This window comes from Mesoplodon densirostris, chromosome 1 (assembly GCF_025265405.1).
Source record: "Mesoplodon densirostris isolate mMesDen1 chromosome 1, mMesDen1 primary haplotype, whole genome shotgun sequence".
In the NCBI taxonomy this organism is placed as follows: domain Eukaryota; kingdom Metazoa; phylum Chordata; class Mammalia; order Artiodactyla; family Ziphiidae; genus Mesoplodon; species Mesoplodon densirostris.
The window spans coordinates 79491299-79515771 of NC_082661.1; the positions used below are offsets into that span (position 1 = coordinate 79491299).

General features: G+C 38.9%; 1 protein-coding gene across 1 annotated transcript in view; it reads left to right on the top strand.

The window, feature by feature from the left end:
• ANK2 (ankyrin 2) overlaps nucleotides 1-24473 on the top strand; it is a 710689-nt gene that overhangs the window by 21304 nt on the left and 664912 nt on the right. The gene's annotated exons all lie outside the window — the stretch shown is intronic.

The window sequence follows — 24473 nt, forward strand, 5'->3', positions numbered from 1 at the left end:
AATTGTAAACCTACCTGCAGTGTCTTCTTATGAGAAGATGCCATGTCTTCTACTTTTTGGGTGAGGGAACTAACTCCCCAAATTGGCTCACTGATGGGACTTGACAAGTTATATAAAACATTCTCCTTAATGTAATAAGTGATGGGAGTATTCCCACTGTTCCCTCTTTCTAGTTAAGTTCAGGGCCAAGATGAACCCCAGGGATGGCTTAGTGCTTCCTGTCTTTTGTGTTCAGAGTCACTAATCCTCAAGAACTATTTACTGAGAAAGTATGCTGGAAAGAGCCTTGTTAGGGGTATGTAAAATCAATGAAACACAAGTTACCTGCCACCATGGAGCTGTAATCCCCATTTTGCTTGGTGATACATAGATGTGGAGAGTGGTCTGAGAAGGCTTTGAGGGAATCTGACCAAGAGAATATGTCCCCTTATTTTATCAAAGAGGATCCCCATCTTTCAAAGAATACTTCTTCCACTTTCCAATGTCATTCATTATATTGGAAATTTATTTCATGAAATGTTTTTTCATTTGACAAGGTGTTCCTGCTTATTTGTAAAACAGAAATAAAAAGTAATACAGGGGGGCTTCCCTGGTGGCGCAGTGGTTGAGAGTCCGCCTGCCGATGCTGGGGACACGGGTTCGTGCCCCAGTCTGGGAAGATCCCACATGCCGCGGAACGGCTGGGCCTGTGAGCCATGGCCGCTGAGCCTGTGCTCCGCAACAGGAGAGGCCACAACAGTGAGAGGCCCGCGTACCGCAAAAAAAAAAAAAAAAAAAAAAAAAAAAAGTAATACAGGGAAGAAGAAGAAAAAAGTCTTTCATTATTTTACCATCCAAAATATGACCAGCATTATTTTTTCCATTTTTACTTTGTATAGTACTTTGCTGGTGTGTGTAGGAAGTAATCTGGGCATTTTGCCCAGTTTGGTTTAATTTTTGTTTATTTGTAAATTGCCTTAGATTACATTAAACTTATTAAATCATTACTGTTATTAGCTGTTACTAATGATACATTATAACATGTTCTTACCAATCTAAGATTGAAGCAATAAAAAGTTCATTCCCTAGGGCAACCTCATATGTTGTCTCAGGTATGAAATGGTGCACAGTGGAAATATAACTCTAACTACAGTGAAGTTAAAATTCCCTGGATTTTGGTTCTTGAAGTATTTCTTCTCTGTGCTCATTGCTTAGTGCAAAATCAGAGTGGTTCTCTTCTGATCTCCCAATACACTGGCCTTTTCTACTTGCCCAGTTTTTTTCATCGCTTCAATCTTCCCTATCTCTACCTGTCAAGACTCAAGTCACAGTTTTACTTCCTACAAGAAAGCTTCCCTTATCACACTAACATTCACACCAAACAAATGTATCTCTCATCTCCTCGAACCCCTGCACTACTTAATATCTGTATAATTCATGTGGTATTTATATTCTATTTCCTTTCTTTTTTATTGTGGTAAAAAAACCTCATAACACAAAATTGACCATCTTAACCATTTCTAAGCATACAGTTCAGTAATGTTAAGTATATTCACATTGTTGTGCAACCCATCTCCAGAACTTTTTCAACTTGCAAAACTAAAATTCTGTACCCATTAGACAACAATTTCACATTTCCACCTTTCCCCCAGCCCCTGGTAACCACCATTCTACTTTCTATTTCTATGAATTTGGCTACTCTAGATACCTCATGTAAGTAGAATCACACAATATTTCATATACTATATTTTTCCTTGATTGCAACTATTCACAGATGCATCTTTTCTTTCCTATCAGATTTTAAGCTACCAGAAAGATATTGTCATGTACATTTTCTTTTTTAATGTGCATTTTCTGATCGTTCATGTTGCTTAGAACAGAAAATTTTTAGTTAAATATGTTCAATAGGGCTTCCCTGGTGGCGCAGTGGTTGAGAGTCCGCCTGCTGATGCAGGGGATGAGGGTTCGTGCCCCGGTCCGGGAGGATCCCACATGCCGCGAAGCGGCTGGGCCCGTGAGCGGCCGCTGAGCCTGCGTGTCCGGAGCATGTGCTCCGCAACGGGAGAGGCCACAACAGTGAGAGGCATGCGTACCGCAAAAAGAAAAAAAAAAAAAAGTTCAATAAACTTGTGTTAAATGAATAAAGCAATTTGACCCATACAGAGAATTGCTTTAGCTACATGCCGTGCATACTAGTGGAGACCATGAGGGCTACTTATGTAACATTTCTTATTCTCGGGTTTAAATTTTTTTTTTCTCAACAAGTTTTAACTTTGCTGGCAGATTTAATGTAGATAATTTGTCTGGGAGTCATTTGTACTAAGTGTTCCCTAAACTCTCTCTTTTCTTATAAGTTTCAGAATAGAAATAAACCCCATGTATTACCAGTACCTTTCAATTAAGTCATGATATTTTATAGTCCTTTATGTAACTTAGTGACTTAAACAGCTACATTCCCTAATTTACCTAATTTAATGACATAGCTGCTAAATTTATCTTAAAAATATTTAAAAAAATAGAACCATAGAATTTTAAAAATAAAGTTCTCTAATTTTACACATGAAGAAATTGAGTCCAGAGAATTGGGTTTACAGAAGTATGTAATCAGTATCAGTGATCAATATCACTTCCCTTCTGTGATGGCACACTTCATGCATCTACCAGTTGGGGAAGAAATTTTTAGTCAGACAGGTTTTCTTTGCAATCACATTATTTCTTTAGGTGCTGAATGTTGGCAACGTTGACTGTCTTTCTACAAACCCTTTTTAGAGATAAAATATTACCGATTCTCCCACTTGACCAGTAGCCCTGGAGGAGCTTGGCTGAAACTAGAGAGAGAAGTGGTTAGCGTGACGGATCGCTGTCTTCTTCCTTTAAGGAGCACAATTAAATGGTTCTGATGATTGGGTGGTGGTGGCAGCGGTTCTTTTCTGAAAATCACTGTAGTGTTTTTAAGATCTTGGGATCTGAAGGTACATTGTCTGGGTTCAAATCCTGGCACTGAATCTTGCTTGCTGTGTGACCTTGGATTGGTTAGAGTACTTCATCTCTCTAACCCTCAGTTGCCTCATCTGTAAATTGGGGATAATATGTGTAGCACAGAATCATTGTGAGGATTAAGTGATGCCTACAGTATACAAACACTTCATACTGCTTGATTTAATAACACATCAGACTCTCATATGTCCAGAAAATATAGAAGTTCTTTCTGTAAATTGGTTGCCTTTCATTGAAGCAAATCTTTGAGTATGCTTGTGTATATACTTATTTATTGGGTATTATTTGTATGAAATTTAATATTTTTCCGTCAACCATCTATCTCAGTTATCAATTACTGCATAACAAACCCTTCCAGTATTTAGTGGGCTAAGACTACCGCAAATCGTTTATTTGTTCATGATTCTGCCATTTGTGCGGGACTTGGCCGATCAGCTTGTCTCTGCTCCATGTGGCATCAGCTGGGGCTGCTTGATTGGGGCTGGATGGTCCACTTCTAAAATGGCCCATTCACATGCCTGGGAAGTTGGTGCTGGCTGGGGGAGAGGTCCAGTTCTTGCTCAGCTGAGTCCTCAGTTCTTGCTGTTGGCTGCGTTCTCAGTGCTCTTCCATGTGGCCCCAGCATATAGGTAACTTGGGCTTCCTCCTAGCTTGATGGTCTTAGGGTAGTTGGACTGTGTACATGGATTAGCTTCCAAATGTGCAAAAAAGGAAGCTGCTAAGCTTTCTTAAGGTTTAGGCCTGGTTACTGGCACAGAGTATCTTCCACTGTATTTTATTGGTTAAAGTGTGTCAGATTCAAGAATAGGGGACTGTGCAAGGATGTGAATAGTAGGAGGTGTGGTTCATCGGGGTCCATTAATATAACAGGCTGCCACACCTTTAATCTAATAAAAATATTTGACTACCCTTGGTATATAAGAGGATATTTATTTGTTATTTCCACAGTTATTTACTGAGCATTTATCCTGTGCCAGGGCTTGTAGTAGGCACCAGGGATACACAAGTGAACAAAATGTACAAGATCCTTGCCTTGATAGAGCGTACATCAGGCAATTAAACAAGTGATTTCACTAACTTGTGATTTGACGGTGCTCTGAGAATGGTAAGAACTATATGTTGGCAGGATTTAGCAGAGATCTTAACCTAGTCTGCGGGTTCAGGAAAATTCTGAACTGTTAGGTAAAAACAATACATTCTGTAGGAGTTCAAATGAAAGGAGAGAAGCAGAGTTAAAGTAGGTAAGGAGAAGTCTCTTTTGTCTGGGTACTAAATGATGTGAAACGCCTGAAATGGTAAGGTGTAGGGGAGGAAGCATTCCAGATGAAAAAGCCCAGTGCTGAGAATGGAAGCCAGTGTGTGTGTGAATGAGGTGAGTGATTCTTCTCTGTAGCAGCCGTGCTGAGGTTGTACTGCTTGCTTCTTTACTGCTTTCTAACTTAGAGCCACGGGCGTGTGCTTGCAAAATAGCAAGCAGAGAGGAGTGCGCATTTGGTACTCAGGAATCTAGGGATTGATCCTTCGACCTTGAGGTTATCAGCAAAATTCCCAAGTGGTTCCAGAGAGGGAGAGGCAAATGTGCATGGGATATGTATATGTATGTGTACAACTGAATCACTTTGCTGTATGCCTGAAACTAATACAATATTGTAAATCAACTCTTCTTAAAAATAAATAAATAAACTGCACAGGATGGAAGCTTTTAAAGGCTACCTATGCCCATGCCCCCTTATGCCAAATTACCAACTTCCTGATGTTTCCTTGGGCGGGGGAGCAATTTCCTCTTACCTCCCCTCCAATCTCTCTTTCTGATAAATCTGTGTTGTTGCCTTCTCTTTTGTTAGCGGAGGAAAATATTAGAGAACCGCCGATTTAACTCAAGTATGCTAAGAAATTTCTAGAAAAAAAACAATATATTTTTTGGCTGTGACGCGTGGCTTGTGGGATCTTAGTTCCCCAACCAGGGATTGAACCTGGGCTCTAGGCCGTGAAAGCACCGAGTTCTAACCACTGGACCTCCAGGGAATTCCCAATATTTCTTAAAAATATCATTGTCATTGTTGGATATAACCATTGTCCAATTTCCTATTCAAAATATGAACTCTTATCAATTAGAATAAAATAGGGCCAGTTTAATCAAATGAGGCATACTCATCTGTGTAATGGGAAAGTTAGGTTAGATCCCATGGTTTAGGTTTCATATGGTGTTTTTGCTTTAGGAATGAAAACGATGTGGTTCGGGTTTTATTTTTTAAATATATTTGTTTCATTTTTAAACATTGGAAAAAAAGCGCAGCATTGAAATATATTAAATAAAAGTACTATAATAGGAAACCACAAATTTGAGTCAAATTAAAATCTCCATTTACTTCAAGCCTGCACCCCACCGTTACATTTGGCCAAAGAAAAATATGCAACAGTGGTGCCTGGTTTCCCTTTAGATTCATAATCCTGAACCTCCAGGGGCTCTTAATGTTGTCCAGAAATGTTACTGCACTTCCTCATCCCATGTACTCAGATTTCATTGCATATCAATCTCACCAGGGCGGAGTACTTGTTAGAACGAGACATCCAGGAGTACCTCCCCTCCTAAGTTTCTGATTCAGTAAGTCTGGTGGTCCTTGAGATTTGTAATTTCTAAGAAATTCCCAGATGACACTAGTGCTGCTGGTCTGGGCACCACACTTTGCAAACTAGTGTCATAGACCATTCACTTTTTCACTCTATTTCATAATTTCATTTCTCCATTCTCTTAAACTTCTAACATCTCCTCCTTCACCTTCACTCTCACCTTCCTTCTGGATTCACTGAGAAAGCTGAAGCCATCAGAAGAGAACTTCTACAAGCTCCCATCAGCACCAGCATGCTCTGTCCGCCAAGTAGAGTCAAGCACATAACCAGCTCCAAGTTATTATCTTAGATAAGTCTTAACAAGTATCTTTACAAAAAAATATAGATTTGAATTTATATAGCACATTTATCCTAATAAAATACAGTTCCTATCACCTTATATATTGGGTTGTTGTATAATTGTTCATTTGAGTTATACAGCTAAAAACAAAACCGAAAAACCACTGGAGTTTATGACCTTTAAGATCCCTTGCAGCTGAATCATTTTCAGACTTCATTTAATGTGGAATAATGCGACAGGATAATACTCGAGGAAATGGGGGTGTTTCATGACCATGGAAAAATTAAGTAGAGAAAAACTGCAACAGTTATCCTGCTGGACAGAAGGTCACTGTCATGATGATGAACTTCTATAAAGAGTTGCTTATTATTTGTTGCTTATTAGTCACCACATTGAAAGATATGTATGCGAGTGACATCATCTGAATTATTTTTTATTTATATATATATATATATATATATATATATATATATATATATATATATATTTTGCGGTACGCGGGCCTCTCACTGTTGTGGCCTCTCCCGTTGCGGAGCACAGGCTCCTGACGCGCAGGCTCAGCGGCCATGGCTCACGGGCCCAGCCGCTCTGCGGCATGAGGGATCTTCCCAGACCGGGGCACGAACCTGTGTCCCCTGCATCGGCAGGCGGACTCTCAACCACTGCGCCACCAGGGAAGCCCTATTTTTTATTTTTTATTTTTAAAAAAATTTCTGGCAGTGCCACGCGGCATGTGGGATCTTAGTTTCCCTATCAGGGATCGAATCTGCAGCCCCTGCGTTGGAAACGTGGAGTCTTAACCACTGGACCACCAGGGAAATCCTCTGAATTACTTTCTAAAAAATTCAATCACTACTGGGTGGAGATTAGGTGGAATGGGGACAAGAGTGTTAACAAGACTAGTTAAGATAGTTTATAGCAATCCATGGAAGAGATAATGGTAACTTGAATTAGAGTACTATCAATGGAGATAGAGAAAAGTGGATGGTATTGAATGTATTTAGAAGATAGAGTTGCAGACTTGCTGATAAATTGGCTGTGGTTGGTGGGTGAGGGAAAGAAAGGAAGCAATAAGATACAAGGTTTGTGATTTAAAAAATAATAGCTCGAATAATTTTAAATTTTCTTCCTAATACTTTCTGTATTGCCCAAATTGTCATCTTGCATTAATAATGTTAAAAATAATCAACCGAGTCTAAGCCATTTAAAAAGAAATGTAGGCACAGGGTGAAGTAACTTCAGAAATATCTGAATGCTTTATACAATCAAAAGTATGCTACGGGCTTCCCTGGTGGTGCAGTGGTTGAGAGTCCGCCTGCCGATGCAGGGGACACGGGTTCGTGCCCCGGTCCGGGAAGATCCCACATGCCGTGGAGTGGCTGGGCCCGTGAGCCATGGCCACTGAGCCTGCGCGTCCGGAGCCTGTGCTCTGCAACGGTAGAGGCCACAACAGTGAGAGGCCCACGTACCGCAAAAAAAAAAAAAAAAAGTATGCTATGAAATACATTTTCAAATTTACCTTTATGACATATATATTCAGAAAATAGGATATATAAAAATTTTTGTTGTTGTTGTGCAAGTGTAAATTACACAACGGCAGGGAATGTGTTTCATTTTTCACTGTTCATTTACCCTGAAACCTAATCGGAACTAAGTAAATATTGGTAAATTATATTTTATATATATATATATATATATAAATTACATACATACATATAATATATATAATCTTATATATACTTTTAAAGTTTATATCTAAAATATTTTGTTTATAATAAACAATTTTGACTTATTTATTGGATGATGGATACTTGAGGAGGACAATCTTCAGTCCCATCAGTATGACCTTGTGTTACCATATTTTCTTCAGAAAAATGTGGGAAATTTGACATAGTCCAGATGGATTGGATTACTGTTCATCCTAGGAGATTCTTTCTAGCTCTAAGAAAACCCAGGTAAATGTCAGGTTAAGTTCTCAATGAGTGGTTCCTCTATTTACCTATTTCCATGAGGCTAACAGTTTGCCCTGAATTAGAAACCTGGTCTCCTCTAGCTGCCAGTGCATAATTAGCATTAACACTCATGCTGGGCTAGAAAATGCCTATATGCTTTCTTCTGGGTCTATCAGGAAAGTATGGCTGGAGTTTCAGGGCTGGAAGAAGAGGTGTACAGTACAAACATTTTGATACTAAAACAATAGGTTAAAATTTAATCCTTGTCAGTATTTCCCGCATCCCCCCACACCCCGCCGCTAGAATGATAAAGTAACATCTCTTACATGTCCCTTTTTGCTTTTTTGCTTTTCTTACTCTCTTCTCTTACTAGCTTGTCTCCTAGTGTCCTCTATTTCATCCTTTACTTTGTTGCCAGCAAGATCTTTTTAAAACTCAAATTTGATCCTGTTATTTCCTTGCCTGAAACTATTCAATGATTCTTCATTGCCTTTAAGATAAAATAAAGTTCAGATTCTTGATAAGGCTTCTAAGATCCTCCACAGTCTGAATTGTCCCTTCTGGGCAAGGCCCCAGGTCTCTGAATGGGCCAAGCAAATTTTGCTTCTTATACAAATTCCTTTGTTTGGATTCCAAGCCTTCCCCCTTCCTGCCACCCACGGAGTCTACTTCTATCTCTAGACTCATCTTAAGAGTCAGCCCTCTATGGGAGCCTTTTCTGAGTCTCCCAGGTTGAATTCATCAGTCTTTCTTTGTGCTCGGCCTCCACCTTTTTAAGCTTTCATTGTCGCCACCTCTAATAGTTTAATGCACTTCTTTGTCTTAATATCTATAACATCCTGGAGGGCGTGGACTCTGCCTTATTCATTTTATCCCCAGTGTCTAGCATGGTGCATGGTGCAGAGAGGCACAAGATGTATGTTATATGAATTGTTAAATGAATGGTAATGTTTTTCTTGGGAAAAACCCTTCTTAAGAAATGAAATCTTGGGAATTCCCTGGTGGTCCAGTGCTTCCACTGCAGGGGGCATGGGCTCGCTTCCTGGTTGGGGAACTCAGATCTCGCAAGCCACATGCACGGCATGGCCAACAAAACAAAACAAACAAATTATATGTATATATATGTAAAACTTTGCTTGCAGGCCGGTTTTTCTAGCTTGGCTATTTTGTTTTCCAAATTCTCACCACCAGCCAGCTGCTTTTAAATGTGGTTAGCTGTCAGTATTTGCAGTCCAGTTTCTTACTGAGGGGATGGGGAGAAAGGAAAAGCAGAAACAAATAGGTATTACCAAAGGGGCAAAAGTATTATTCTCTGAAGGATTATTATCACTTATGACAACCATCCTCTCCCTAGCAACAACCATTTATCATGTGCTTCTGTATCCAGAGATTGAGCTTTGCTTTTCTCACCCCGACATAAACACCCAGGAGCAAGATATAAGCATGACTCCCTTCTGTTCAGTGATCTAACTGCTCCCACTAGGCTTTTCCCTAGCCAGTAGGCTTTCCTCTTTCCAAAAGCACTTTCCAATAAGGCCTCTTCTTTCCAACAAGGGTGACACTTCTACACTTGGCCCTATATCAGTAGAGAGCTTCCTTTTTCCTTACATGATCATCTGGACAAGGCAAGCTGCGCTGTGCATGCTGTCTGAGGGCTGGAACTGGGAAGTGTGGTCTGCAGAGCTGCTGGCTGTCCCTCAGCACAGCCATCTGTCTCAGGGCTGGGGTCTGTAGAGCTGTCTAGGATAATCACTCATAGTCAGATTTTGTTCTGGATATAATTTTATAATTATAAATTTGGTTTTTGTTCTCCATTCCATTTGGATTTCATTATGCTTCCTGTGAAATGGCTGATTTGTAAATCTTTAAAATTGGTATTGGATTCAAAACACTTCTCAAAGCATTTTCCTTACACTTTACTTGAATAAGTTACTGTTTACAGCAGAGAATAAGTACTTAAACAAATAAAATAAAGTGTGATAAAACTCAGAGAAGGCTCCATAGAGGAGATGAAGTTCACCCTATGTTAGCACTGTGTCCTCATCAAACTTTTCACAGAGTTGTGTGTGTGTGTGTGTGTGTGTGTGTGTGTGTGTGTGTGTAGGTTGGGTGTGGAATTGGGCGAACTGAGATCCTAGATATGACTGGTTAAGGTAGGTTGGGGCCAGAATGCTAAGGTCCTGTTTGCCTTGATAAGGATGAGTTTGGGAATTATCCTTTGAACAATGGTTCCCCGTAATAGATTTGCAAGCAAAGAAGTAACATGATCAGATTTACTTTGTTTCTTCTTAAAACAGAGTAAAGCTAAAATTGAGTAAAAGTCCCCCAAAATGAAATGCCAGATGATCCAAAATTCCATTATAACAATCCATAAACAGATTTTGGAGATTTCCATCTTCATTCCACGTGTCCTTCTGAGTTCTACTGGGGCCACCAAATCAGGTCAAAGCCCAAATGTTGACTCTGATCTTTTGCATGAAGAATATGGAACTTTAATCTTCCTTAGGCTGTGAAAGCAAATCTTTTCCCACATCAGCTCACTGCATTGCTAGGTCAATAACACGGTCATTAGGAAACTGGCTTCTTCCCCAGTCTCGGCATTTTAATGGTTTTCTGTGATCTTTCCTTTCCATTTGGGACAGAAACATGAAAATACAGGCAGTCTATGGTCGATATCTGACAAGTCCATTAGAGTAGAATCCTGTGAGTCACTTTGTTTATTTACTAAATTGTTATTTACATATTTTGTTTCAGTTCTACATATTGAATTTTATTTTAAAATAATGTATTTTTCTGGTTACAGCATAGTATTTGCTTGTAAAAACTTGAAACATTATAGAAATATATTAAAGGAAAATACAAATCTCTTCCCTAAAGATAACTTCCCTAGTACAGTCTTCCAACTTTTTCACGTGTCTGTTGTTTAAACCAACACATGCAGATGTATATTATTCTGTAGTTTATATATCTCACTGAACATTTTGGATAAAATAGCATAAATACATTTACTTAATGGCTGCAGAGTATTACATTTAATGGGTAATTCTACTCTAGGGACATTTCCATTGTTTCCAGTTTTCATGTTACCTATAATATTTCCTTAGGATGAGATCCTAGAAGTCAAATTTCAGTGTATTTTGAATTTTAGAGTATATTGCCAAATTGTCCTCTATACTTACAGCACAAATTTACATTCCTGCTTAAAGAATATGAGAGTGCCTGTTTCATCAAATGCTTGCCAATGATAAATCTTTCCTCTCGTTTTTTAAAGTTTATTTTATTTATTTATTTATTTTTGGCTGTGTTGGGTCTTCGTTGCTGCGTAGGGGCTTTCTCTAGTTGCGGCGAGCGGGGGCTACTCTTCGTTGAGGTGCGAGGGCTTCTCATTGCGGTGGCTTCTGTTGTTTCAGAGCACGGGCTCTAGGCGCGCGGGTTTCAATAGTTGTGGCTTGTGGGCTCTAGCACTCAGGCTCAGTAGCTGTGGCGCTCGGACTGAGTTGCTCCGTGGCATGTGGGATCTTGCCGGACCAGGGCTCGAACCCTTGTCCCCTGCATTGGCAGGCGGATTCTTAACCACTGAGCCACCAGGGAAGCCCTCCTCTCATTTTTTTATCTCTGCCAACCTGACAGTCAAAACACATTTCGTTGGATTAACACGTATTTCTTCATTTGTCATTAGGTTAAACATATTTAAGTTTATTAGCCGTTTATATTGTCCTTGTTTGTGAATGTCTGTTCACAGTCTTTGTCATTTTCTATTTGTGCTTTGGTCTGTTTTTAGTTGATTTGTGAGGACTTTTTGTATAAGTCATATGTGATCAACATTTTTTTGCAGTTGGATTGGAATTCTTGGATTCCATTTATCATAGTGTTTCTTTATTATATTCATAAGCAGGCAGTCATATTTACCACTCTTTTTTCCTTCATTATATACTTCTTCCCTAATTCTTAAAAAGAAAAATTACATATGCGCCTGTTGTACAAGTACCAACACATAAACATCAAATATGAATTCATACATAAGAACTATAATAACATTTTTTTTTTTTTTTGCAACACAGCATTGAGTCTTTCCTCTAACCCACCCCTGCTCCTCACTTCATCCCTGGAAAGAAATCTACTGACTTTTCAATTATACAGTTGCTAAGATATTTTGGAAGTTATTAGATAAGATTACACATATTTGGGATGACAAATATATTAGCATGTATGGCCAGGTTTTGTTGATCATTAAAATGTACAAGAATTAAGAAAATTGAAAAATTATATTAATCTTAAGAGTAGTTTCCTAAATATATTTAAAGAGCACGTTTTTGTATGTTTTACATCAGTTAAAACTGCTTTTTAAAAAAAATCTCTTAAGTATGATGCAAATAAAAGGAGAGTCCAAATAAAATGTTATTTGGATTGTGGAGGTAGCAGAGTTAACTTGGGGACCAGAAAACGCCTTTAAATACCTACCTCTTTCTAACGTGCATAATTTTCTGGATAAAGAAAAATATCATTATTTTTCTTGAATTGGAAAGATGCAGATGATGAGCCCCTTATGTTTTGCACATGCTTTACTGTTAAATAATATTTAATTTTATCTGAATATTTGTAAAATAGGAACAAATACTTAATACATATTTAATCTAAAAGAATTTATTAATTTTTATTACTTTAAAATAGGTGTAAATGATTTATTTATTTTTATGATTTATTATTTTAAATGTTAACTATGCATAGTTAATGCCTGATGAAGCTTATTAAAGTTATTCCTATTAATTGGTGAGCAAAAAAAGACATGATTTTATTTTTCTGTAAATACTTCAAATGCATTCAAATATTCAATTTTAAGCAGTAACTAGGTCTATAACTATATTCACGTATTTATAAATTTTCTAAAATGAATTTCAATATGTATTATATTATTTCAGGAATCGAGTACAATTAATAGTTTCAGACTCCAATTTCCCCAAAAGAAAGGAGCAACAATAACCAGGTCTTTTGAGGTTGAGGAATTCCTAAGAATGTAAGTTATAATGAAGGGTATCAACATCCTGAGGTGATACATTCCTCACCCAAAACTCTGTGGGGATTTTCAAAGTGAGAAATTCTTTTGTATCTTTGAAACCAGGACAATCCAAGGAATTTCTTTTAATCTGATTTACATCCAGGCCAGTGAGTGGCACTAATAAGGAACAAACACATTAGCACCTAAAGGAAATGATAATTAGAAATGAAATCTTAATCCAGAGACCACAGGCTGGGATCTCTAAAGCCTTGCCACTGGACTTTAAATGGAAAAAATCACATTTAAAGGTGCTAAATGGTAAAGTACAAGGATATTTGCATGTGAAAATGAGTGGTTTATGCGCAAATTGGTTAGGTGAATACCTTTTGTAGGGGAGTTGGAAGGTGGCTGTTCTTTTGGGGTGGAGGCGGTAGGGGAAGCACAGTTTTACATAAAAGCACTAAATTTAAAAGTAGATTTATTTTGCAAATCAAAAGTTAAATATTAAGTGCTGACAGTTAAGCAAGTTGACTTTGCTCTGAAGTGATTTTTTAAAATGGTGGTTCTCTAATTTCCGGTTCTACTTATTGGAATTCAGCTGCCCTCTTAATATTGAGAATTAAAAGAAGGTGGGAGAAGTATGAAGAGTGATAGGACAGAAGTAACAATAGACTTTAAATAATACTTTAACCCTTCAGTATCCTAGGGTTGAAAAGGAGAAATATTAATTAAGTGATAAAAGGTAGAAATTGATAAGTATTTCTAAATCTAACATCATCTGCTGATGTTAGGATAATCCTGGCACAAGGAGCTAATTAATAGTTCTTTATTGTAAAGATTCCCAAAGATGTCATCATATGTATGTTTACTTTTTTTTTCCATTGATGAAAAGATCTGTCTATCATCCTAGAATATAATGAGTTTTACATTTACTATTGAGATATAGTAAAATCTGTTTCCATACATACATTTTTTTGGTAAGGTATCCTCCAAGTGATTCAATATATTCAGGACATCAAGAAAACGTAGTGATTAATATTGTATGATGTAGAACACTAAAAGCCCTTCTGGAACACTCTCTTGTTCCTGAATTTCTGTACCAATTTACAAGGGATACCTGAGGCAAAAATCAGTTTTTAATCAGGAGCTAAACCACCAAATTTGCCTTTTTACACAAACATGTTTCCCACGTAATAATTGTTAGATAGCAAATTAAAATGGTCATTGTGAATTTCATAGCGTAAATATGGAGGCACAAGTCAGAAGTAAAATTCAAGGTCCCCAAGTGTGGTAGATCTAATTCAGACTTGCTACGACTGAACCTCCTATGGAAAGGTTGAGAATATCTTCATAACAAACCTGAAGCACTTACTTTTAGTAAAGTGAGTGACCCTAGTGTCTTTAATTCCTGGGCAGAGGACTAGTTCACAATGATAAATTCTTCTTTCCTTAAATCTGTCTTTTTTTTTGTAGTTGGCTCTGTCTTTGTCTTATGGTTAACCTATAAGGGTGTGTTAATTTCATACACAGAAAACACATTCCTGTTTAATCTTATTTCCTTTCCTCTAAGTCTAATGCTGTTGGGCTTAAGTTTCTTACAAGATGATTTTTTCCTGCATGTGTTCTGAGAATGGATGAAAACAAGATTCTCATATACATGCTTTATGGTCCCCTGAAGCAAGGCAGTTGAAAACCACTTTGTTGGAGAACATTATGAACAACAATCATACTTTTTAAGTGCTTGAAATTATTGGAAACAAGAATTGCAGATAATCAACTTAGTAAATAACAGGTAAAAGTAGAGGTGGTTCTTTAAAATAAAGGCATTGGACTGATTCATGATTCTAAGTCACTTTTAATCAATTCTTTTATGACCCCTGCACATTTCAGCAATTATCGCCATCTATAAAGTGTTGTCACTGGTAATATATATGTGAGGATTTCAAATTTCTAGTGGGAAAATGTCTTGGTTAACTTAGCACTTAGGTATTAAACTAGATCCATAGATACTAATGGCAAGCATTTGCTTATGGACCTAAATAAATAAACCTTGAAATTCGGGGAAAAAAATGTTACATTCAGATAAAGTATGGAAAAGCATGGGTTGTTCACTCTAAAACTTCCCAAAGTCAGCTGTTCCAACCCTGCAGTGCTTGTAAGGTAGATGGTTGGCTACTGAATAATGTCACTGGATTGAAAACAATCACAGCAGTATTTTCTAGGATTGCACCATGATGTTCTGGATGGTGCTGGATAATAAGGAAGCAAATTTTTGACATCGAGATTTATCATAGTAATAAAAGGTGTTCATTTCACTATTATTCAGCTCTAGGCACCTTCTAACACATTATTTTCTTACTTCCGTAATTTTTTACTTGGAAACTCAAGAAAGATGCCTCCAACCCCAAACTTTTTTGATTACCCTAGTGTTCATGAGTGAGAAAAATTTAAACAGATCAACAATAAGTAAGCACCTGTTTATTTCCATGCATTGGAGCATGGATATTATTAGGCTTTATTTGATCTGTAAGGACATTCACCTTCTCTTACAGGAAGCAGATAGTGAAGGGGTAAATCTCAGGTTAACTCAACTGTAATTAATAGGAGGAGTCAGTGCTTATAGAAACCCCCAGGATCCCCTGCCCCATTCCAATGAATTTGTGATTGAGCACATCAAGGAAAGACAAAGAGAAATGGAAGCCCTTGAGACAGAAGCTCATTAAGTAGGAAATATCTACCTCTTTTTCAGAAAAATCACCCTTCAGACTTTTATGTATTTAGATCTGGTTGAGTTATAAGGGCAGACGAGAATCTCAGCACACTGCCTTTTAACCAGACTCAATGTTGCTATCTAATATTACTATTTACTACAATAGAACTATTTGTATCTATTGTATATATATCTGTGGAGGTGAAGATTTCTCCTAAACTCTTTCTACCTCCTGCCAGTGCAATCCTTCAAATCTCAGCAGATGAAGCAAGACCTGTGCTCTGAGCCCAGGAGAAACCCCCAGGTGAGGCCTTGAGAGGCAATGAGGTACTCTATGAAGGAAAGGGCCTGGGGCTACAGAAAAGAACCTGGAACAGAGGCCTGTGGAAAGAGAGGGACCAGGCTCATTGGAAGGCTGCTGAGAACATCACTATGAAATGAAGGCAGTGAAGAAAAGAGAAAAACCCGACCAAGAGAGTGTTGCTTAGAAGAGAGGGAAGGAAAGGCTGTGTGTACACTACAAGGCCGGGCCTAGAATGAAGCAAGAGGCACCAATGGCCCAAAATTTAATGACCCGGAAAGCAAGCAACTCTCTTGCTTCATCCTTGTGTCCCAGGTGTGAGTGGAGTGCTTACCGTGAACACACCTATGCATGTCACTCAAGGAGGGTTGGTGGGGTCGAAACAGATGGTAAAGAGCAGAGAATGATGTTAGTAATCTAATGAGGACAAGGAGCACAGAGTCAGGTTCCTAAGAGGGTCTCGTATAGAACTCAGTGGATGACTGATGGATGAATAAAGGATTGGGGTTTTTCCCCCTCGATTTTCCATCTCCTGAAGAAACTAGAGTTCCTGGGAGTGGGGATCAGGATGTGCCATGTATATAAGAAGTCTTGGCTTCCATCGTCTTTTATCTTCAGGTAATTTGTCCTAAGAATTGTAGCAAAAACACCAGAGCATGCCCCAAACTATATTCCCCCTATCATCGTACTGATAGTACAAGCAGCTCCGTAAGATGTCACCATCTTCACTAAACAGGCTTCTCAGCTCTGCTGCAACATCACTTCTAGAGACCTCAGCACATCCCCACAAGAAAAGGTCCAAAAACTTGCCCCACTTCTTAAGTCCTTAACAGCTCCCTTGGGATTCCTTATGCAGATAGACCTCACTTCCTCCTTTAGAGATAAGATCTCTGCCATCTGGTGTAAACTCCCTCCACACTTTAGCATATCTCAGGATGCATTCCAGTCCCTACAGTTGTGCTAAAGTTGTTTCCTTCAGCTCTCCCGACCCCCCACCTCCACTTCTAATTCCATCCCTTCCCCCCACCTCACTACTTAATCCTTCTCATCCTTTAGGACCTAATCTAATCCATAACTCCTCTGCAAAGTTTCCTCTGCTCCCAATGTTTCCTGCCCACAATGATATCTTTCCTCTTTGAATTTCAATGAAGTCTGTCATAAAAAGTCTTAGGATGACTGAACTGGCAGCTCCTTAAGTCGCCTTCCAGTCTAACCTCATTGGTTTAGGTATTTGCCTAATCCTTGAGCTAGTTAATGGCTGAGCCAGGACTAGACCTCTTTTCTCATACCCAGGGCTGTGTTAGCTGCACCATCGTATTTTAAAAATTAAAGCCCAAATGTTTCTTCTCTTTCACAGGTTGCCTGATTCTAGTATATGGCATTCTAAGTACTGGCAGCTTTTCTCTGTATTGGCAAGCACGGCCACATTTTATACTGCTCCGTTTCCTTGGAGTGAGGGTTTGGGGTTGTTTGTAGGAGGCAGAAGGCAGTCTGGTATGCCTGGAGGAGCCTGAGGCTGGAACAAGAGACCAGGGTTGGGAGGACAGACATCAGCTGGCTATCAGAGAGTTGACTACTTACTCCTTTGTTCTATTTCTGAGCCTTAAACAATCTTCTCTTATTGCTTGGGACTTGATGACACAGATTTCCAAGTGTTCACAGGTTCTTTCTTCCACTAGACTGAGCAGCTTGAGGACAGTTCCTTGAGGGCATCCGTGTCCTCTGCCTGGCATGGTAATTCAACCCCAGTTAACACTGGTTCACCTGCACTGAAGCCATGGTCCCTCTCTGGGCCCCAGTTTCCTTTCCACCATAAAACAAAGTTTTTTGCACTTCATGATTTATAAAATCCTTTTCAGTTCTAAATTTCTATAAGCAAGCTAAAGCTTCTTGTAAATTAAAAGCGTAGGTAGCTGTCAACCTGTGGGCTGAGTTGGGTCCATGTTATGTTTTTGTTGCATGTGTGGGCTGAATGATTTCAAAAATTTTTAGTATCCAATGGTTAAAAGCCTTCATATAAAAGTATGGATTTCCAGCTTCTTTTGAAAAAACTTGGATCCCTTAAGATAGATGTCAGCTGGAGCCACTTTCTTGTGGCCACCACCTGCAGACTGGATAAAGTTCACCAGTTCCCAGGTCCACAAGCCTGTTTCAGCTTTTCATGTTATTTCCTAACCACTGTATGTACTGTATCTGAGCCCCTGCCCTAAAACTACCCAGGACAACTTGCTAGAAAGGAAAGTGGTAGAAGGGAGAGTAAGGGATCATGTAAAGAAAAACCAGGAGTGGAGATTGAGGGGGATGAATACTGAATAACAAATTCTAACCTGACAGCGGTCACCCCTGTAAACAGAGACAGAGGAGGAGGCGTGGAGAGGAAACTTTTACTTTCTACCTTAAACTCTGTGTCCTGACAATCTACAAGTGGGGAAAATCCAGGATGAAAACTTTCAGGCACATCAAAAACTTAAAAGTAACTAATATTTACTCTGTCAAGATTTTAAGTCCGATGGTAGACCAATGTATATACCTTGTGGCAGGAACAACTCTTGTTCATTCTTTTAACTAGCCTATAAGCCCTGCAGAGTGATATTGGTGCAGAATAAATGATTATTGCATTGAAATAAGAGAACTATTAATCTTAAGATTATTACTTTGTATACTCGAGACAAGCATATATTTCAGTATTTTTTCCAAAGTTGGTTCCTAGGATCCTTTGGGCTATTCTTGGCTGGCTGAGGTTTACTGATGTGATTTGAATCTGTTGGGATAATGGTTCCAGTATATCTGACCATGAATTTGTCAGCATCTGGTCTCACCATGCACTGGAGGATGTTTACTAAATGGGTCCCAGGGGAGGTCGTTGGGCTCCAGCATGTCAGCATGTCATCTGACTTTGGTCCTGCCCTGTGAACTATATGGGCCTGGTTTCTACAGTTTAAAAATGCAAGACTAGATTCTCTAAGGTCAGGTGGAATGTTCTTCCTAAATATTTGTTCAATAGAAGACTATGGTCTTTCTGCAATTACCTTATCAGTGCTATTATTCAGGGATGTTACTGCTACAGAGAACAGTAGGAAATCAGAGCCTTAATAATCTAACCCTGCAAGCTCTGTTCAGGTCTATCTGGACTTCCCAACCTTGTTAAAAACATAAAACAGGGCTTCCCTGGTGGCGCAGTGGTTGGGAATCTGCTTGCCAGTGCAGGGGACATGGGTTTGAGCCCTGGTCCTGGAAGATTCCACATGCTGCGGAGCAACTAAGCCTGTGTGCCACAACTACTGAGCCCGCATGCCACAACTACTGAAGCCGGGTGCCTAGAGCCCATGCTTTGCAACAAGAGAAGCCACTGCAATGAGAAGCCCACTCAACGCAATGGAGAGTAGCTCCTGCTCGCTGCAACTAGAGAAAGCCCATGTGCAGCAACAAAGACCCATACAGGCAAAAAAACAAGCAAACAAAACCCCACATAAAACATACACTCTTAAATCTCACGCTGCCAAATGCGCAAATCAAATGTACTATTTACGATTTTTTTTCAGGAAAGTCATCTAGTTTATTCTGTAGATCTGCCTTTTCTAATTTTTAGAATAAATGTCTATTTTAATTTTGAGCCAAAGTATATTGTTGCCCTTGCATCAAGTTTTGTTGGAAAACTACCAGTATAGCACTAGCCTTCATAAAATCATAGACTGTTGAGAGTGGGTAAACTTGTACATAGTTTATAGAAAACAAATTGAGACTCCAAAAGGTTCTCTCTGATATATCTTTATTGACCTCAATTTATATTATATAGCTCAATTAATGACATTAAGTTCTTGCTGTGTGTGAGAAGGTACATGATGTGTAAGGACCCTCCTACCCCTTGACTGCTGACAGACTGGGGAGGTAGGGAAGAGGTGTGAACAAAGATTGGCAGTGTGATGTAGGGGGAGGGGATGGGCATATTAAATCAAGAAAGTGAAGGCAAAAAGTGAAGACGTTGCAATTCAGAAAGACTGGGAGCACACCAAGTAAAATAACAATTACTTAGATGGCACTTAATTAGCATTGCTTTTCCCCATATTTGATTTGTAACCTTGACTAACCTTGCCAATCCTTATAAATAGGGTAATGGTTTTGTTATTATTTCCTAACCATTGTGTTCATAAGTTTTCGACATTATTTATCTGTGTAACATCATCTTCTTTATTAGAAATTATTATTAAAGTGAGTCAGTATGTGTCTGAATAGTTTTTAAAAAGGGAAGAAAATATTCTGAACTCCTTAATGACTATGAGTGGAAAATATATTTCAGGTAGAAAGACCCCTCAGTTCCTCTAATAAAGGGCCTTCCTTGCTGGGAGCTCAGCTAGCCCCTGAATGAAGCAGGAATACAGGATTGACTTCTGGTTACTAGAGCCTTTACCAAGTGAAAAATGGGATCCAGTGTTAGGCCAGTGCAAAGAGGGGCTAGAATAGAAAGTAAACACTGGTGGTTTATTTATTTATTGCTTTAAAACACTCTTTTGCCATATTGCAAAGCAATGTCCAAGTATTTTCTTGTAAACAGAGAGACCATATTTTGTAGGATTCTAATGAAGCTGATATTATTTGTTCTCTATGGGGATAGGAGATTATATTGGGGGAGGGGAAGGATACTTTTTAATCTTAAAATATTTGAAAGTAGTAATTAAAATAGTTTTAGTGATATCTTATAGATGTAGAAAAATAAAAATAAGAAAACAGATAAAAAGAAAAAAAGTAAAAATCCCTGTCAGTGTTCACTTGAAAATGATCATTGTTAACGTGTTGTTGTATGCTTTTCTGTTTTTTTCCCCTATGCATCTAATTTTTAAAAGGAAAAACAGGCCATACATAAATGTGTGGAGTTTCAGTTATACTAAATGTCTGAAAAAATCAACAAATCCCCATCTCATTCTCTAGAAAGACAGGTTATTCCTTGTCGAGAAATCTAGTCCTTTTTATCCCTTATCCTTATGAAATGCAGGTGATAAATAGTGTATCAGTGATTGAGGAAATGCCTCTTCTTGCAATTAGAAGTCAAAATATTTTATATCTGGAAGGAACCTAAAAGGTGGGGTTCAAATCCCTCATTTTAGAAGTGAGTAAGTTGGGTTCTGAAAGGTGAGCCACACAGCTGGTTGAGAACAGAATGTGGCCTGGATCCCAGGTGAGGGTATCTTTCATCACATCATGCAGCCATATATCATTCTTCTAAAAACCTTAAATTCCAGTGTGTGGACAGACTGCACAAGAGGAAAGCAGAGAAGAAACTTGCCTTCATCTGACATTGAAGAAGTTCAGTTTTGATTTATTTAGGAACTTGAATTAAAAGCCAAGTTTATTAACAGCAATAGGACCAAAGAAGAACAAGCCAGCAAAAATAAAACTGAGTTGAATAAAACCTTTTGAAAAAAACAAACAATCAAAAAAAACCTTTTGAGCTCTCAATAAGTTCAACAATAAATAATAGCAATTATAGTGTTTTAGGAGTTGTGTACTTCTTAATGCTCTTCTGATTTTTAACATTACTTTTCTTGGGAATTCCCTGGTGACCCAGTGGTTAAGACTCCACGTTCCCAATGCAGGGAGCACAGGTTCAGTCCCTGATTGGGTAACCAAGATCTCACATGCTGCGTGACACAGCCAAAAAAAAAAAAAAAAAACCTACAAAATTACTTTTCTTATTATGAAAGTTTTCAATCCTGTAGAAAAGTAGAGAGAATAGTTTAATAATCCTCTCTATAACCATCACTCTGACTCAACAGTTATTAATATTTGCTCTTGCTTCATATGAACCCTATTTTTAAAATTTATTTATTTATTTTTAGCTGCATTGGATTTTCTGCTGCGCACTGGCTCTCTCTAGTTGAGGTGAGCGGGGGCTGCTCTTTGTTGCGGTGCGCAGGCTTCTCATTGCTGTGGCTTCTTCTGTTGCAGAGCACGGGCTCTAGGCACGCGGGCTTCAGTAGCTGTGGCTCACGGGCTCTAGACCGCAGGCTTCAGTAGTTGTGGCATGCGAGCTCTAGAGCGCAGGCTCAGAAGTTGTGGAACATGGGCTTATTTGTTCCGCGGCATGTGGGATCTTCCCAGACCAGGGCTCGAACCCGTGTCCCCTGCATTGGCAGGCGGATTCTTAACCACTGCTCCATCAGGGAAGCCCCTTTCCTTTATTTTTGTTGCTATAGTGTTTTAAAGTCAATCCCTGCCTTCTTGTGATTTCACCTTTTCCATTTGTGATTACATCATCCTGCAATTCCCTTGTTACAATTTCATTGTTGACAGTTAACTTGGCATTTCCTGTGGTCTCTTAATGAGAGTGACATTTCTTATTAGTAACTGTCTAACAGTATTAATGTGTCTACCTTGATGGCACCCATGTGTCAGGCACTTTCCATGTATTAATTTATTTAAGTCTCACAATAATCCTGTGAGACGGGTTCTACTATATTCTCTGGTTTCATAGATGAGGAATTGGAAGTACAGAGAGTTAGTCTATGGTAGATTACTTCTGAGCAGTTCGTCACTTAATAAGTAATCCACAGTTTACAAAATTGAAGTCATAGAGTTTCTCAAGCATGAATGTCTTACACTTTTCAACATTTTGCCTGCTAGGTTTTAGGGTGAATCTTCTTTTTGTGTCTGTAGCCATCCCATCCTAACACAGGAATAAAGTCTGTGGGTTGAGAAATGGTGTATGTGGTAAAAGACAGAAATATCAAGGGCTTCATAATTTGGAGTTGTTAACTGTAGGAGAAGAAAACGTTTTTCTTGACCCTCTTAGGTTTCCTGGCTGGGTCTGAAAATGAGACAAAGACAGATTAATAGGAGAAAGCATATACATTTTTTTTTGGCATACAAATTTATGTGATATAAGTGTTATAAGACATGCAAGCTCTTATAAGGAAAGATCTGAAGAAGTTAAACCTGAGTGTTTTTTGTTTCTTTTTTTTTGCTGTACGCGGGCCTCTCACTGTTGTGGCCTCTCCCGTTGCAGAGCACAGGCTCGGGACGCGCAGGACCAGCGGCCATGGCTCACGGGCCCAGCCACTCTTCGCGGATCGGGGCATGAACCCATGTCCCCTGCATCGTCAGGCGGACTCTCAACCACTGCGCCTCCAGGGAAGCCCTAACCTGAGTGTTTTTTATGCTTGGTTGTCAGTGAGTGGAAGGTTATGGAAAGATATGGTGGGACAAAGAGTATGAGGTCAGTGGAGTAAACTGGGGGAAACTTAGCAAGGCCTGTCCATTCAGATTCCTCTCTGTGTCCCTTTCTCTTAAGAGATAGGATGCTCATTTCCTCCAGTATAGAGATGGCATCTCTCACATGAGGAACTTAAGACCTGCTTCAGGGGTAGGTAAGAAAGTTCTTCCTGCACTGGCTGTTTCTCAAATTCCTTCAGCTTAAAATGTTTAATATGCCAAAGCACCATGTTTTGGGTAGTTGGTCCCGATTATGAACCCTGTTGTAATCTTTCCAAAAATGCAGTGTTTTAGGTGTATGATTATGTACAAGTTTTCACATTAAGTTAGAAAAATAGAATTTTTTTTCTGTTTATTGTCTATTTTGGATTTGAAATGCAAGCCTAAATATATTTTAATTCTCTGATCAGTTTTGAATGGCATTCCTTCCAAATTAGTTTTTCTATTTATGATTTTCAGAAAACGGTACTAAGGATCAGATCTGCTAAACTGTCAGAACAGTCTTTACAAGGCAGGAGATCTTTCTAATTACCAAACTTGAATTGCTATTTTCTTTTATCTTCCTAGGAATTGGTATCAGACAATAAGAACAAAGGTGGAAGTTGCATAAAAATAAGAGGATTCCCTCTGGCCCATTTCTTGGTGGTAAATTCCATCTCAATACTGTAGAGAAGTGGGTGGTGGTGGTGAGTAAATTAGCATATGAAAGGAAAGTCCCTTTTCTCTCTCATCCTTAACTTCTGTGGTTTTGATTGGTTTCAGTGGTATCCCTCCAGCATTTTCCTGTCATCCAGACTTGGAACCTTTATTTGATAATTAGTGATTATTAGAGCTCCATACATTGTAGAGGACTTTATGCTTTTCAGAGGGCTTCTGCATCCATGATGTATTTCACTCCTTTTCCCCTTCATCTTCTCCCTACCCAATTTTTGTTAAGTTCCTATTGATTCCCTGACTATTATGTCTTTTAGATTCAACCCCTCCATTCTAGTAGCTGATACCATAAAAATCACAGCATGGTGGGGCTGGAAGAATCCTTAGAGACCATTTAATGTGAACACATCATCTGTTAAATGAAGAAACTGAGATATGAGTGTTATGTAACTTTGGCAAGATTATAGGTCCCCTGCCCGCCCCTGCCCCCTGCAGTTCTCTGGACCACTGCCTTCCAGGCCATAAATCACAGTTTGACTGCTTAGTCCCCACCCCCATCCTCATTCTCACCCCAGTTCCAGTTCGCTCTGTAGAGTTAGGAGGAAAATATTTTTCAAATTCCATTTTCTTAAAGCTCAGTTTTCTCCTCTAGACTTAATGGGACTTATTTTCTGATATATGAAATCAAAAGTGCTTTAGGTGGGTTAATTATGTGTACCTTCTTTATAAACTATTCCTTTTTTTCTTAAACATGTGTGCACTGTCTT